Source organism: Arctopsyche grandis, chromosome 13 (assembly GCF_051622035.1).
Source record: "Arctopsyche grandis isolate Sample6627 chromosome 13, ASM5162203v2, whole genome shotgun sequence".
Lineage (NCBI taxonomy): Eukaryota > Metazoa > Arthropoda > Insecta > Trichoptera > Hydropsychidae > Arctopsyche > Arctopsyche grandis.
In genome coordinates, this window is record NC_135367.1 from 8274074 (window position 1) to 8286305 (window position 12232).

The following is a 12232-nucleotide window of genomic DNA, read 5'->3' on the forward strand; positions in this document are numbered from 1 at the left end:
TATAAAAATTATTTACGATTTGTAATTTACTCACCAGAAACATGTGTATGTAAAATATTATTTCCTGTGAATTTATTTATGAAAAACATGTACATAATATTTTTTATTATATAATTTAAATTCAGTTCTTTTTAAAATTTTAATTATTCTTATATTTGATAAAAATAATAAATAAATTTATACATTTATCCTACGAAAATTATACTTTCAAAGGCGTATAATTATTTTTGCGTATTTGCGCCATTGAATTAATTTGCTACACCATTGCTATTTTTTTTGAAAACACTTGAAATAAAAATAAAAGTATTTCCTTCCGGAATTTTTGATCAAAAAGTAATTTATTTCATTTTGTATCGGGATTCGTAAGCAGGAAAGACTGTCAAGTGTTTCTATATACGCCATTTCTTCACTTCCTGGTTTATCATTATTTTTTAAAATAATATCTATGCTGTAAAAAGGAATTACGTATTTAAAAATTTATATTTTGCGAATTATTCAGTTTGAAGAGCATTTTTTTCCACTCAAATACGCGATGATTCCTCATTTCCGTAATATCAATGAAGTACGCGCAATTCTTCCTACTGATTGATTTTCCACGCCAACGCGGGAAATTTTCCATTAAAAATCGAATGCAATCATCAACGCGCCCACTGATAGAATTTTCTTGATTGTGTTTCTACATGAAAATAACCAAGTTTGTACGATTGGTAGTAGCACGAGCACATGGCATTTCGGAAATAAACGTCTATTATTAGAGCCTTTTTGATTTAGGTGGTTCTGCAAAAGACGTGCATAAAAATACTCAGGATTATAACACACACACACACAAAGTCTTCAAACGTTTACACACGTACCTACGTAGAGTATTATTTAGATCAATACATTTTCAACATTGTGTATTATACATACATAAATACATATTTAGAGCATATGTGCATTGAAGTTTAAGTAGGGACATAAGATGACTTGAATAGAATAAGTTAATGGCGATGTCGGTTGTTCTTTAGGGTCAGATAAAATAAAGTAAGCCGACCGAAAGATAGTCTGGAAGATTTTTCAGGATCGTAAAATTGATCCTGAAGCTGAACTGGTACCCAGCTATAGATATGTATTTGTGTAGCACATATGCGAATGGAGGCGTTATTGAAAATCAATATCGAGTCTACCGAAAATGTGCTCGGGAAGTAAATAAAAATCTATCCTTGATTTTGAAAACTTGCATTAGTAATAGCAATTTTTCATTTGAAATAGCTCTCAAAATTCAAACGATACGGTGCATATGTAACTCATTTTCGTTATATTTCTAAATATTACTTAACCACTAAAGATATGTACAAAAATATTCAATATAAAAATATCATTTACATACATATATCTAACACTCCGAATACTAACCATAATATGACCATATTTTAAAGTGGCGAAAGTCCAATTTTCAGTTCCAAAAACATTATTTCTGTTTGACTTAGTTCACAAATTGTTATCACTTATTTTAATTTGATATGTCTAGAATCTCGGAAAAGTAGAATAAACCTATTAAAAGCAATCGGTATTTTTAAATATTGTTAAACGCAAAACATTGTATTTAATGTTTTGTTGAGGGATTTTCTTGAAATTAAGAAAAGTTGACTTATGCCACTTTCAATTATAATGGCTCATATGTCGTTTGACAAGTTCATTCACACTTTTCTAATTTATGTTTAATTAAAGGTGTAAAATTTTCTGCATAGAACCATTTGTCAGTAAATCAATAAGTTTTGAATTTCACTATTTTATGTTCACTAACTAATTCGACGAAAATATTTAGTCAAAAAGTGCACGTAATATATAAAAACATCAATTTTTGGCATGCTAAAAGTATTAGAAGAAATAATCACTGAACATACATATGTATGTATGTATGTATATAGGTATTTTTTTTAATATACTTATTTCCATTTCTAGATTGAATATAAAAAAATTGTTTCACTTCTTTTACGTTAATACATAGTTAATTGAATTTTTATACTGTCTAAATAATAAAAAAATGTCAAAACCTATAAAATTTTATCCTTGTAAAAAAAACATTGTAAGATGCGACTTATAATATAAGATGTTTTATTTATAGAAATGAATAATATATCGTTTCTTTAAAATATGTATATGTACACCCAGCGCAAAGCGAAGCTTATCAGTTGCATCACATGCAAATAACGATATATTTTAAAAGACTAGGAAAGGAATTTAAAATAACAGTTTTCGTATTACTTTCTACAACTCCTCTTCATCAATATGCAGCAAAAAAAAAGCGATTTCGTCATTATGAGGAGAATCATTGTAAATTTGGAGTACAAATGAACATTTTTTTTATACCTGGAGTAGATTTCATAAATCAAAAAATCGATAAAAAGGGATTTTTTTTTCTTTTTCAAGCTTTTCAACATATCAAGGGGACTTCAAATAATAGTAGGGAATACAAATAAAAATGTTTTTTTATTTTAATATTTAGTCTGGGGGAAACTGGCTTTAAAACTTTTTGGCAACAATACGTTGAGGTATGCTGAAAACAACTATAAAAGTATAAACACAAAATTGCCAGAAAGTGAGACCCAATAGGGCGAAAAATGGGTCATTCGGTAAAATTTGTGACCGATAAGCTTCGCTTTGCGCTGGGTGTATATGTACATACGTACATACACGTTACAGTTCAAGAGTTAACTCCGGTTCATTCATGAACGTACTAGTTTGTTGATACTATTGGTTTTTTAGTACGTGCTTAATTTTTTACGATTATATACATATATAAATTACCTTATACTATATTTATGTATAATATATAAATTTATTTTAATTCGTGTATCGATTCCTTTCCGAAACCATCCATTGAATTTAACGGGCACAACACTAGTACTCTTATAATCAGAGATGTTTTCAGAGGATTCTTTTCAGCACAAATAAGTGAAAGTATGAAGAGGTTAGTAAAATCACTCTTGTCAATTACTATTGTCAACCTTTTTTTCTCTCTTGCTTTATAGTATAATTGCGAGCCATTTTTTGTGCTGAACAGTATCCTGGCCGCCGATCTCTGCTTATAATACTATGCAAAAATATGTTTGTATATGCACTTAATTTGTGAAACATTTTCTAATTTACCGGTAATTACCGATGGCCAAATTTGCTACTCACCAGTTATTCTTTTTTTTTTAACTAACTTGTTGCTGATCATTCCTACTCACCAGGTGTTGCATGGAACTTTTAGCAGTCAAAACATTCGAGCTGTCAAAATTTTTGAAACCACATTACAACGTTGCTATAATTCCCACTTCCGTAAATTTTTGTGCGTAAACAAACTATGTGTGTAGTTCGTTTGTCAATTTGTTCTTTTGTGTACACTATAATTGGTCAGATCGGTTCGTGTATGAACAAACTAGTATGAACGAATGAAATGTACAATCGGACTGTTATATATTTTATTTTATTTCATAGCATATGATCACTCGCCTTTACAGATCGCTCCAAAGCGACGAGTGCACTTATACAGATAAAATACAATCAATATACATAAACATTTTATACAATGCGAATTCGTTCAAATATCCACAGCTACATCTATGTAGAAAATTTTAATTTATTTAGAATTTTTATTTTTACTTTATTTTACATAGATATATACCAGGAAGGCCTATTATGTAGACCCCAATGCGCCTTCCTAGACAATTAATAACAAACATTGCAGAATTTTTATTACATAAACCGCTGTATTTCGAGAGGTTGGAGAACACGAAATGACAATTAATGAAGTAATCAATTAATTAATCGATAGAAACATCTATGGATTTATACTTGTACATAAATTTTTACATTTACATGTACATCAAATTGAGATATTTATGACATAGCGGGTAGTATGTTTTTTTTTTTTTGTCAATTTGATGGAGGAACCGTTTTAACAATGAAATGCAATACATAAATGCCATAAATAAATTAATAAATGCCAATTTTACATGAAGCATTTCAATGAAAATCACTGAAAAATACTGAACACGCCCTTTTAATTATGACTATGCGCCACACGAGGAGCCGAAATAAATTAAATTGGACCGTAAGGACTACTTAGATATGTTCAAGAAAGGAGGAATATTTACTTATTTCATTTAAACGTAAATATATACATATGTATGTACATATTTTATTTATTTATTTTTTACATATATACCAGGAAGGCCTTACGGGTAACATCAAACCCTGATAAGAAACGATCGACCTGGAGTCACAAATCAAGGTCTGGCAAACAGCGGAACTCTAGTGGGACTTGAACCCGTGACCACTCTGTTCGAAAGCACAATATGCTAACTAGTCCACTCCGCTGGTTGCATTATACAAATTTATTTATTATTTATTTATTTATTTATTAAACTTTATACCAGGAAGGCCTAACAGGTAAACCCCAATACGCATTCCTGGCCAATTACAAACAATGCAGCATTTTAATTACACAAGTCGCTGAAATACGAGACACTGAAAAACTCGCAAATTAACGAGACATCTATGAATTGTACATACATTTTATTGTACATTAATCATACTCAAATAGTGGTGACATAGTAGGTAGGAAGGTTTTTAGCCAATTTTAATCGGGAACCGTTTCAACAATGAAATCAGAGAAATTGACAAACTCTGATAGAAAACGATCGACCTGGAGCATAAATATCCAGTCTGACCAGCAGCACTACAGATATACTCAGAAAAATTATTTTCAGCTCATGGGATCGAGCTCTGCGCATTAGGCAGAAGCTTAACGGCCGAACTATGCTGCTGGCTAAGTGTATATAATATGGCTAAGTGCGTATATGACTGAGTGTATTAATTTCAAGGTACATGTATGTACATATGAACAAAAACTTACTGAATATAATTCACCTGAGAACCTGGAGGAAATTAGCATTCGACGATACAGCATCGCTTGTAAGTGAGACTGTTTGCATAAATCAAAATGATAACTAGGGAAACATACATCACTTGGTTTCAAGACTTGGTGGCGTAGAGCGAGGCTAAATTTGATATAGTATATAAAATTAAGACACCCGTCCGCCTTGAATATATTTAAAGTGAAATCCCAACATCGAACCGGAACGGAAGATGCACATCGTTTCGGATGACTCGTGAGATTTATTGTTCGCGACATGCGAAATGAAATTTAATTTTTTGGCAGCTTTACGACGAGCGTGTGATACTTCAAACGGGAGCTTGGTTCACTTTCATAGCGACAGTGAAAACGTTCTAGGACATTTTCCACTAGAGATGTAATACGTTTAAATATATGCGAAGCGTTAGTGGGTGTGACATCAAGTCACCCCATTTCGTGCAAATTTCTTTCGCTCAAACGAAACCGGCAAGATTTAAGAGGCATTCACTTAAGAACAAATGTATGCAACGAACCACGAAAACGATCGTAAGCCGTATAGCTTTCGGTGTTAATCTCGTGTGTATTTGCATACCGTGTTGGATATTAGGAAAATTAACATACAGCCTTCGTTTCGAACGTTACGATCGCCAATACTCGTATCGTATACAATGCCATTTATTACAAGCAATTAGGAGAAAGGTTTCTCAATTGGCAAGAATCGTTTTTAGTGTCGCGTTACTAACCATTATAACCGTTTAGGCGAGAGTTGACTGCTGGGTGTATTGGGTCGAAGCGAAACGTGAAAATTTATGCTTTTCCGACGAATCTAGTGGAAAGTTCAATAATTTTTCTAGTGGAAAGTTCAATAAGCCATTCGATAAAAAACTGTGGGCAGGAGGTTCAACCATTAAATGATGATGTCTACCAAGGACATAATTATTAGGGACAAAAAGTCACAACTGGAGAATAAAACGATATCATATAATATGCCTGGTGGTTTCATTAATGCTAACCACAGAGATGTTGCCGGGTTCGATACCATAGGTTGACCTTGATTGAAAATAATTTATTCCGAGTATTATCTGTAGTATTGCTGGTCAGACTTGGATATACGTGACTCTAAGGTGATCGTTGCCTCAGAGTTTGAGTTTTATCAGAGTTTGCCAATTTATCTCGTCAAACCGCCCTATTCACTATGTCACCGCCATTGAATATCATTTATATATGTACAAATTTAATACCATAGATAGCGTTCAGGGACAATTCAATAACAATGGCTATGCCGTTTTTCCCAAGTTTAAAGAAATTAATAAATATGGATGTTAAATAAAATGAAAAAGTACAGTTTTTGATTGAATTTTCTCGGTTGAGTGAATTGGTTTTATACGGCTGAATGAAACTAGAATGATATTCTAAAACGCCCAATCACCATTCTTATTATCTCAAAACCTCACTGACGGATAGTTCATCCAATGAATTAGTAAATTCTAGTAACTTAAACCTTTTTACATACCTCCTTTACGTTTAACATGGCTTTCGTGTCAGTGGTCATTTTTATCTCTTATCCGATCGTTTTCATACTTTGCCATATTGCTCATTTTGGTCATCAATACACGTTAATGTATCGTCTGCCATTACGTTGGAGATAAAATATCGTATACAACGCGTTTTAAACACGCGGAAAGTAAATCTTCTTGACGTTTAATAAGCGTTCGTCCCGTATCTTCCAACCTGTTCGCCTTGATATGGCGATATAAGATTTTAATTATTGAAACGCCTATAATTCACTCTATATTTTATGAAATTTGCTCTATTGGTTCTCGTTGTCTCTAATATATAAATATTTATAGTTTTAACTCTCATATTTATATATAAATTTCAAATTTGGCGGGTAGCTTCTTGTAGGGTAATACACGATATATATTGATTTTTGGCCAAATATGTCATTAAAAATAAACTTGATTCTTTAAACAATATGTATTCTTCACAAGTATAATCCTTGTACAATGCGATGAAAATAAAAAAAACATCACTAAATTTAAAAAACCGGAAGTGGGATTTTTTCTTCTTAGAAAAGTAAAAATGTTGTGACCACACGATTATTTCCACATCTCTGAACGTATCAAGCCAATAATTTGTATTTGTATTATTTACGTACTAACTTAGAGTTGATAGGGTTTTGTTTAGAATTTATAAACCGGAAGTAGCAATTTTTTTAAGCAATATTTCATTATTTTATTTTGACCTTTTAAATTATTTTCATCTTCTTGATATTTAATGTGTATAATATGTATAATGATTTTATTTAATGAAAAATTTAAACAAAATCCGACAACCGGAAGTTTAGTCTTGTGTAAGTTTCCCTACATTTGCGCTCAATTTGTATCGAAAATGCTCTCATAGCCGTGAACGTATATTTTATTTTATTTTGTTTTACATACACATATGTATGTATATACTAGGAATGCCTTACAGGTAAATCCCAATGCTCCTTTCTATCTAATTACAAACACCGATATATATATACATACATATGTCCGTACATTTTCGCAACATTCTTTAAAAAACTCAAGGAAAGTGGACAGATGATTTGGTGTAACCGTTAAGAGATCAATGTGATCGGAAAGTAAGTTGAGAAGACGAATATGTATGTTTAATTATAGAATTTTGTTTTGTAACCTTCTTATATTCCTCAAATATATACAAAGTTTCACTTCTATAGTATGCAGTCCATTTATTGTGACGGATTTCAAGATAAAACATTTGTTGAGATTCGACGCAGATATTCCATTCGGTTTATCGTGGAAAATCAAAAATTTTCATTTTTCCCTCCAATCTTGCTTATTTTACCTGAAAAAAGATTTTAGCCTGCTGTGAAAGTAAGGCGTATAAAAGTAACGTAAATATGTATATAGTAAAAGTGTCACGAATCTCTCTGGTCTTTAATCCGAATTTTAATGAATTTATTTCGTACTGAATTCGCTCGAGCCTTGACCTGGTTTTAGGCTCAGGTTATTATTATATTATACATAGGTACCCTTCGTGTGAAATCCTCGCACAAAAAAAATGTCGCGTTTTGTTATGATATCATTATATTCATCGTAATTTTTCCCGCTTTTTTGATTATTTTTTCACCACTCAAAAAAAGCTTAATTGTGCTTCTGTGAGTGAAAAGCGTTCAAAGGAAAATTCTCGTTTAATAACGAACTTTTTCCCGTAAGCTGGTAAAACGAATGGGTCATGTACGTGATGTCATTTTCATGTATGTATATATGTACATATGTGAGTGTGGTTTGATTATTTTCTTTGTTAGGTTTTATGACAATTGAAGCGATGTGTAGGATAATAATTACTTTCACGGAGCTAATTGTAAGCGCCTTTCTTTTGTACCTATTCGAATATATACAAATGTATATAAAAAACGTATGACAATTAATCTTGTACATCCTCCTATGATAAATAAGATATGTATTTAATTATTCAATTAACTTCGATTACTTTTGGTGACTTATTAAAATATATTGAAATAACCTGAATTATTTTTATGTTTTATAACTGAGCCATTATATGTAATTGAATGTGGCAGAAGTCCTCTTTTCTTCATTTCAAGAAATATCTCGCAAAACATTAAATATGATGTTTTGCGTTTATCAATATTTAAAAATAATGGTGGTCTGTAATACGTTTATTCTGCTTTTCCGACATTATGGACAATTTGTGAATTAAATCAAACAGAAATAATGTTTTGAGAACTGAAAATTAGTTTCCGCCACTTTCAAATATAACGGCTCAATTGTCTATAAAATTTGATGAATAAAATAAACGTAATTACTGACCAATCTGATGAACTGACTGATTGTTTAATGTACAGATTAACTATATGCTGAACTAAAATTTAGTAATTTAGTAAAAATAATTCAATCGTTTATGTATTTATTTTTTAAAATAATAATTAATGAAAACAAAAATCTGAATTTCTTTCCGCAATACTGAACCGTATAATAAATTAATTGAAAAGTTTTTAACGAGTGGATTTTCCATCGTTTTATTGGCTCTTAAGCGGAAAGCCTTTTTAACGGCAAAGAATTAATTTTACTCCCTGCCTCTTTGGTGAGATGTCAATTTTCCGAGAAAGATATTAAATATTATATATACAAGGCTAATTTTTTAATATAATTTTAGCATTTTGTCGACACTTTCTCCTAAATATTTTTATCTTTAAGTCGTAATTATATTTGACATTTAATTATTAATTTACTTGTGTTGTGCCCGTTGATTTCAACGGGTGGCTTCGGAAAGGAATTTATACACGAATTAAAATTAAGTTATATGTATGTTACATCTACATAAATATAGTGGAAGATAATTTATAGGCGCGCGCGCGTGTTAATGTGCCGTTCACCTATTTGAAATGATTAATGAATGTGTGTGTGTGTGTGTCTTCGAGGATGTGTGTATGTGTGTACGCTCCCGCGCAGTGCATCTGACGCTGACGTCACCCATTCCAACGCTTGCTCGGCACTCAATATCAGGAGCACATGTCAGACGCTCAGGTCCCTACTTCCCCACTATCCCGCTTCCCCGCATCACCTCGGCACGACACAAGTAAATCATCACGCCACATCCTTATAGCGGATGCTTAAAATGCACCCATTATGGGTCAATATGTATCGTAGTTGATCTAACGTTTTATTTATTTTATTCAATATCTCTAGGCACAACATATAGTCTTGGCATTCTAAAATTTGTTTTATTAAATCTCCAAACTGGGCGACGCGTCCGCCACATACATACATACCCACATACACATCCGCATCCGTTTTTATATATATTACTAGTATTGTGCCCAATGAATTATCATCGCACGGGTTATGGCATATTAAGCTATTAATTAAAAAAAAAACCAAAATACACAGACACACACACATTTTGTCTATATCATTAAAACGTGATCTGTAATCGATTCTGAGTTCGAATCAGACTAAATCTCGAATTTGAATTCACAAAATCACAAAACTATTGTTACTACGTACATAGATAAAGTATAAATTAAAAGAAATGTGTCGGTTCTTTGTTGGATCTGCACGTGATCGTATTTTTTTTAAATACATTTAAAATATATTTAATTCATTTAATTAATGTGAAAAAAATTTTGCATGAAACATTTAATTAATATGAAAAAAAATGGTAAAAGCAACCTACCTATTTACACTACATACATATAAAAAATATGAAACACCAATATAAAAATTAATTAAATATTTTTTTTATATATGGCGCTAAATGCTCAGAGACTAATTTGCCTAGAGGAAACATTGGTAGCAAACAGGACATAGAGAAGTTTTTTGTTAATCTGTTATTATGTTCGTATTATATTCGTATGTTGTTTTGGCAGTGTTTTTACATTGTACATATGTATGTCGAATCGAAACGACTTTTATAGTACAGCGAGCGTTATCTTACACAGACACACGGAATAGCGATATTATATATATATATATATATATATATATATATATATATATATATATATATATATATATATATATATATATATATATATATATATATATATATATATATATATATATATATATATATATATATATAGTGAATAGCCCGATGAAATATCATCGCATGGGTATAAAATTATTATATACCCGTATAAAACTAAAAAAAAAATCCGGAACAGGAACCGTTATTTTCGCAGACTCTCATAGATAGTTTTCAATTCTTTATTTTTAATAATTTTCAATTCTTAAAGTAAACGTTAACAAAATGTTAATTAAAGTTAACAAAATGTAATATTTTCCGATTATATACAAACGGTCATTGACCTCGTAACGTTGAATATTATTATTACACATAACAAATTACGTGCATATACATACATATGATGTGTATTTACAACACGTATTCTGGGCGAGGATATGGCGTTCGGTGCGGGCTCGTGAGAACGGAGGGTCGTGAGAACGTGAGATCGGAGGGTCCGAGGTTCGATTCCTGGCGCCCGCGGTGAATGGAATCAATTTTTTTTTCGAATATCGTCAAAATATAAATAATTTAAATTTAATTAAAAATAAATCTATAAAAAAATGGTTCAAAACCTCGCTAAATGAAATTATTAAAATAACGTATTTTTATATGGCGAGAAGGAATATTTCAATTAATGTTTTAAAAAAAAGGTGAAATGAAGAATTGGATTTGGCGTGATGTACGTGACCATTAGCTCAATTTAGACCTATATTCCGGCTATTTGGGGTGATCGGTTCGAGTCGCGACAAAGTCGTCTCGTCGAAAAATGAATTTATCGATTCGTTCATTATGTTCGGCGAGAGTTAGGACACACACACACACACACACACACACACACACACCCACACACACACATACAGATTACCGTTTTTATATATATGATATGATGAATTTACTATAAATCTTCTCAATTTTTTTTTATAATTTATTATATGTCATAAATCATATTTCCAGACGCAATTTTAATTCAATTTCCACACGCATGACGAGCCTTCATACATACTTACATCTACATTTATTGATTTTGAACAATATCTTCAAGTTAATTTAACACCGCAAATTTATTTTGAAATTGACACATGAAAATGATTTATGGTCGTATTATAAAAATGCTTATATTTCGAAATATCGTCAAATTGACATTATAATAAAAAGGCATTTTGTGTACCGGGAGTTGTTTGTTTTTACATAACATTTATCATGGCGGCTATCATCAGTCACTTTTTTTTACGACGTCGTTATAAATTCACTACAGCCAGTAAGCTTTCATTCGCATACACTTATATTAAATTATGACGTAACTGCTAGATTTTCTAAGCCTTTTGTCTCTGGCGACATACGGAAAGCTGGTCGCGTATTTTATCAAAATAGCTTGCCGTGGAGCTTTCCGTGTCACAAACGATCCTTTACTACCTACTGCCAGTCGACGTAAAACATTCCAAAGCATAAGCCAAGCAAAAAACACATTCAAATTCGCAAATCCGACTTTATATTTAATATTCTACCGAGGTAATTTCAATGTGCGGATTACAAACAAAAAAAAACACTTTTTAGTTAAAAATTTAAATGATAAACGTGCAGATGTACTCAAACTTTTTGGAGAATAATTCAAATTTTTCAGTCGGCTTTCTGTCATTTCGATGGAAATAAGTTTTTGATGTGTTTTCTTTGAAAAATTTTCGTGCACACTGACATTTACCTTTTTCATGGAATTGTTATTATTAAGAGAGGATTTTTTCCTTATTGAAACGGAAACAAAGCTTTGTAGAACTTTTTTGACAGGTGTTCTGAGGATCGCATTTCTCTCGCCTT